We start from the raw sequence: 6,392 nt of genomic DNA on the forward strand, positions 1-6,392 counted from the left end.
GACTGATGGCTGCCAGTACAGCAGTGGTGGTGGGAGCCTCTCTTGCCTCCTCAGCAGCGCTAAGGATGTCTGACTGCTGCCTGCTGGCAAGTGGGCATCCCCCGAGGGCTGCCGGACTGCCAGAGGGATGTCTGACTGCCAGCTTGGGCCTGATCCCCCAGGGAGCGGGCTTAAGCCAGCAGGTGGACATCCTCTGAGGGGTCCCAGACTACAAGAGGCCTTAGGCCTGGATGAGGGACCCCCGAGTGCACAAATTTTTGTGCACCGGGCCTCTAGTAGTCAATAATTATCATGATAACAATAACAATGAGGGAATTTGTGGTTTTCCTCTGGTGCATTGGTTGTGCCCTGAGGGGTATGGAGAAAGGGAAGTTATAAGTTACCCTGACATTCCACAAGGATGTTATCTTAGACAAAAGACAATAGGCTCAGTTAAGGTAAAGATTAACCTTTAAAGGTAATAGGCTCAGTTAAGACCAAAGATGATCTTTGTCAGGGAAGATACTGGCCTAGGACATGACTATCTACTATAAGTTGCTTTTTAATTTAAAAAGTTTTAATTTCAGACAATCCTTGTGGTTACATTGTGGTTACACAGGCCTTCCCTGAGTTAGGTTAGCATGTGGCCCCTTTTTGTCCACAGCAAGCAATTTTCATGAGAAGAAAAAAGTAAGATGTAATAAGAGCATATAATAGGGTCCCTGGAAAAGTGTCAGTTGTAGAGAAATTAAATGTGCACATGAAAATGAAAAAGGACATGTCAGGATGAGACAGCATACTTTAGAAACTCTGATAATAGTGATACAGGATTTTTGGACTGTAATACTTGGTGTTCCCTGGGCAGTATGGCTTCCCTGGATTCTTTGTCCATCAGAGTCAAAGATGAAACCATGGACAGAAGATGGCAGAGCAAAGGTGGAAATTTATTGATGAACAAATTCAGACTCCCACTTGAGGAGGAGGAAAGAATCTCACAGCACAGATTCCCATGTATGGAGGGGGAAAGTGTCCCACCAAGTTCCTTTTCCCCAGTTTATAAAGGCTGAAGATCTTTGTGCCCCTCTGATTGGCCACTATTCCCCTTTGATTTGGTCAATATAGCAATTTCTGAGCTCAAAGGTAAAACCTCACATGGAACGTGTGAGGCTCTCCTACTTTATTTCGTAAACTAGAGGCCCAGTGCACAAAATTCATGCATGGGGGTGGGTCCCTCAGCCCAACCTGCACCCTCTCCAATCTGGGACCCTCAGGGGATGTCCTACTGACTGCTTAGGCCAGATCCTCATGGTTCTCTGCTCTCTGCAGACCTGCCTGCTAGATGCCACCTCAGGCCATGGTGTCTGCTCTTTGCTAGGGCCTGCTTATCGCTTGGCAATGCGGCGAGAGGGGCAAGCAGTGCCCTGCTGTCTGCTCGCCATGGGGAATTGGGGCGCTGCTTGCCCCTCGCCCCCGCAGCGAGGGCTTAAAGGACTGGGAGACTCTGGTGGTGCTGAGGGGACTGCCATCTTGTGGCTATGGGCACTGCCATCTTTGTTGTGAAGTGATGGTCAATTTGCATATTCCATCTTTATTAGATAGTATGTAGATCTTTGGCAACTCCCAGTTCTCTTGTCTTATGGAAATGTGTCAGGGCTAGCCTGACAAGGTTGAGCTGGGCTGAGGCAGGGAGGTAGGAATTGAGAAAAGAAAGAAAGACAGGAAAGTGGGATCAGGAGGACCCCAGTTCTCGAAGAACTGAAGCAATTTTATTGGCCACACAATCCTATTTATACATAACACACTGAATAGGAGGTCTGTCAAGAGGAATGTATTCTTTGTTCCTCTTAATCTCTAAGGGAGAGACACAGCAGAAGGACAAGTGCTCAGTACAGCATATCTCAGTAAATAGTTACAGACTTCTTGGTAAGCTATGAAAGGCTGTTCTCATTCTACAAATGTTGCTCTCATTCTACTGATAATTTCCATCCAAACAAGTCTGGGAAAACTGTGTGGGTAAGGGCCCAGCCTTGCTAGCCCCTTCAGGTGCAAGGACCTTGTCAGCTTACATCTGGCCCCCAACAGAAATGTAACTTCTTGCTGGCTCTCTGCTTCCTTGTCTTATGGAACACAAAAATTTGTGCACTTGAGGGGGGTCCCTCAGCCCGGCCTGTGCCCTCTCACAGTCTGGGAACCCTCGGGGAATGACCACCTGCTGGCTTAGGCCCGCTCCCCAGGGGGATCCTTAGTGCTGCTGAGGAGGCGGGAGATGCTCCTGCCACCACCACTGTGCTGGCAATTGGCAGCCTGGCTTGTGGCTGAGCAGAGCTCCCCCTGTAGGAGTGCACTGACCACCAGGGGGCAGCTCCTGCATTGAGCACCTTCCCCCTGGTGGTCAGTGTGTGTCATAGTGACCAGTCATTCCCAGTCTTTCTGCTGTTAGGGTCAGCTTGCATATTACCCCTTTATTACATGCCTGATGCATGAGTGGACGCTGGCTGGTTTGCACTGAAGAGTGTTCTGGACCAGGGTGAGGGTCCCACTGGGGTGCCTGGCCAGACTGGGTGAGGGGCTGAGGGCTGTTTTCAGACAGACCATACCCCCTTCAGGGTGGGTGTCCCTGTTGGAGTGCCTGGCCAGCCTGGGTGAGGGGCTGAGGGCTGTTTGAAAGCTGGCCAAGTCCCCAAACAGGGACCCTCACTCCTTGAGGTTGTGGCCAGCCTGGGTGAGGGGCTGATGGCTGTTTGCAGGCTAACCACAGCTCCCAGCCACCAAAGCTACCAGATGAGTATTTATTTATCTTCTATAATTGAAACTTTGTTGCCTTTAGTGGAGGCCACAGCTGGCCAGGGCAGGTGGGAAGCTTGGCTTCCTCCATTGCCTGGGCAACCAAGCTTCCTGCTTGCTCCAGCTTCATGGCTGCCAGCTGCCATCTTGGTTGGGTTAATTTGCATATAGTCGCTCTGATTTGCTGGTGTGCATGGCTTAGGGTGTAGTGAAGTTATGGTCAATTTGCATATTTCTCTTTTATTAGATTAGATAACTTCTGTTGGCTCCCTATTTCCTTGTCTTATGGAAATGTATCCTTTTGCAACTGTGTAGCCTTGTGTTTTTTCTGTGGACGGCCTTAATTTTAAAAATTCCCTAAATGTGCCTTATTCAACCCTAAAAAATTCTTGTTTCAATAGTGGTATTGGTGTTCTTTGGTAGATAGACAATGCTTCAACTATAAACACTAGTCTTTACCATATATTAAATTACTCTGACATTCCCCTCCTTCCAAAACCAATGACTACTATTTTAAGAAACATTTACTAACAGAGAGTATTCCAAGATTCTAACTCTGGTGTACCTTGAACTAATTAATAATTTAGCTTGAGTTGAGAAAAAGTTCACTACAGGCACTTTTATAGTGAGAAAAAAATGTGAAATTCTTTTGCATGTATTAATTCATTTAAAAAAAAGAGTCTCCAGAAGGAAACTTAATGTCAGGAATAATTTATAGGAGCAGAATTTAATTTTAATCTTCATATTTGTAATATCTTGAAAATGTTTAATTTTGATTGACATCAGCAAAATCTATCTATACAGATATATGAGTCACAAGAAAAGGATAAAAGAAAAATTAGAATTTCTTGTTTTAGCTGCTTGGAGTCGTTTGTGGTGAGTGAGTTTTCATTAGATGGTGGTAACAGTAATATCCAGTATCTTAAGGAAAAAAAGATCTGAATGACTTTTGCAGATATTTTGTCCTATATGTAACAGATATTTATTCCCAAATGATTTCAAAGGTTCTAATAATCCATAGACAACTGCTGTGGTAGATTGCAAAAATGATCTCTGCCCTGTGTTCACACTCTGCCATATAACTTGGTTTTGCCCTGATCCTTCGATTCTGTCATTCCAACTGAGGACATCCAAGGTCAGCTGGCAGTCAGCACACCTCAAACATGTGAAGGAGCTCAGACAAGATCAGAATAGTCACTTATCTAGCTCCCAAATGAAAGCTAACTGATACTTGTAATTGAGAACTGTGGTTGTTTGCTTTATAGTATTACTGTGACACTACTAAATAATCTACCATCCCAAAATAATCATCATCCTCTTTCCAGCACACTCAATTCTCTTGCCTCAATTCTCTATAACATTACCTTCCTTAAAAAAGTCCATCCATTCATCAATCTAGATTTATGCTTCCTTCACTCTTACATTTTTATGGCTAAGTAATCTTGGGGGAAAAAATCACAAAACCATTCACACAGGGCTACAAGAAACTGATGATGTCCCACCTCAACCATTATTTCACACAACACAACCAAGCAACTCCATTCTGTGTCTCTGATGAGATCCTTCTCCCATTCTCCTCTGGAGCTTCTTCCAATTTTTCTAGCATGCCTTGAGCTCCAAACTCCCTTGTTATATCCTTCATCTTAAAATAATTCTGCATCCTTTTTCCTTATAACCCCAACTGAATATGAAGTCCAATATAATCCAGTTTTGAAGAGATGTCTTACTCATCATAACAGTCTGCCTCCACAAGAAATAGTAATATAACCATAATCTGTCACTTGTATTTTTCTTAGAATGTCAAAAGAGAATCCAAATGTATAATTTACTGCTATCTATAATAATAAAAGTGTAATATGCTAATTAGACCAGACATCCTTCTAGTCGACTTTCCAGACAAAGCCAAGGCTGCGAGGGAAGCCGGGGTCCCAGGTGCCGGAGGGAAAAACCCAGGTCCTGGGTGCCAGAGGGAAGCCGGTGCTGGCAGCTGGGGGAAGGAAGGCCTACTCTAGCATGAATTTCATGCATTGGGCCTCTAGTACTTTTTATAATTCTCTTTCCTCACTTAATTATTTAGTTCCTGTGTAAAACAAAAGATGAAACACACACACACACACACACACACAAAACTGCAGCCCTGGCTGGGTGGTTCAATTTGTTGGAACATCTTCCTGTACACCAAAATGTTTCAAGTTCGTTTCCCAGTCAGAGCACATACCTAAACTGCAGGCTCAATCCCAGGTCAGGGAGGCAATCAAGCGATCAGTTTCTCTCTCACATGGATGTTTTTTTTCTCTCTCTCTTCCTCCCTGTTTCTCTAAAATAAAAAGAACAAACATGTCCTTGGGTGAGGATTAAAAAAAAAAGAAAACACTGCTGAAATTTGTACCAATTTCTCAAAAGATCTCTAATCCATACTACATAAACAACCTCTTCCTCCAGTTCCTTCTGTACATTTATTAAAAGGCACAATCTTATCCCCAAACCTAGACTTGCTGAACCCAATTACAAGTATCCCCCCTGAAGAAGCCAGGCAATTTGTGCAGTAAAAAGGGACCATGAATAATTCTTATAATCAGCAAGTTTGAAAAGCACTGCTATCTTGACCTCTGGTTCTCAGTCTTGGTTGCATATTAGAACCTCTTGGGAAATTTAAAACACTCCTAATGACTGTCTTCTCCTTCACCCCTGCCCCAGGGTGGCAACCATGCCAGAGTCACCAGTCGCCAAGGCTAACTAGAATGTGGAGGCCTTATTTATAGTATGCCAGATGGCCAAGGTCACTCTGAACATGGGAATCTTAATCAGAATGTTCAAGTGCAAGTGCAAGGACAACAATTATAGTACACTGCACATGCATGCCCTGCTGTAACCCAAATGATTGATGCCACTGTTGGCAACTTGCCTCTTTTGTCTAAATGGTATAATATGTTATGACCAGCCAGTGTACGGCTGCTGCTATGAGAGGAGTCCAGGAGTGCAGGAAAGGCTGGAGAGAGGGGAGGGGCCAGAGACGCAAGAGCAGAGAGCCCAGGTACCACTACTATGTGAGGCTGTGAATCTAGGGGAGTGTGCAGCTGTTACCATAATAGCTATGGGTACAAAGACTACTACTGCTTATGGGAAAGATTTATTAGTTTATTAGCCGGTGTGCAGCTGCCTGTTTTATGGACTTTGCTGTGAAGGACTGTTTTGTCTGATGGCTATATGGCTAGCTTCTACAATAAAGACTCATTTTTTTTTGATTGTTTAAGTCTCATTCTTGTACACCCACAACTTCTTTTTTTATTTTTTCTTCTTTATTGATTAAGGTATTACAATATGTGTCCTTGTACTCCCAGTGCCCCCCTCCCCCACATGCCCTCACCCTCTGGTATCTGTGTCAATGGGTTAGGCTTATATACATGCATACAAGTCCTTTGGTTGATCTCTCCCCCTTATCCCCACCCTTACCTACCTTCCCTCTGAGGTTTAACGGTCTGATCAATGATTCTTTATCTCTGGATATGTTTACGTTCATCAGTTTATGTTGTTCATTATATTCCACAAATGAGTGAGATCTGTGATATTTATCTTAGTATGACTGGCTTATTTCGCTTAACATAATGCTCTCCAGTTCTATCCCAGCT

Source organism: Myotis davidii, unplaced genomic scaffold, assembly GCF_000327345.1.
Source record: "Myotis davidii unplaced genomic scaffold, ASM32734v1 scaffold911, whole genome shotgun sequence".
Lineage (NCBI taxonomy): Eukaryota > Metazoa > Chordata > Mammalia > Chiroptera > Vespertilionidae > Myotis > Myotis davidii.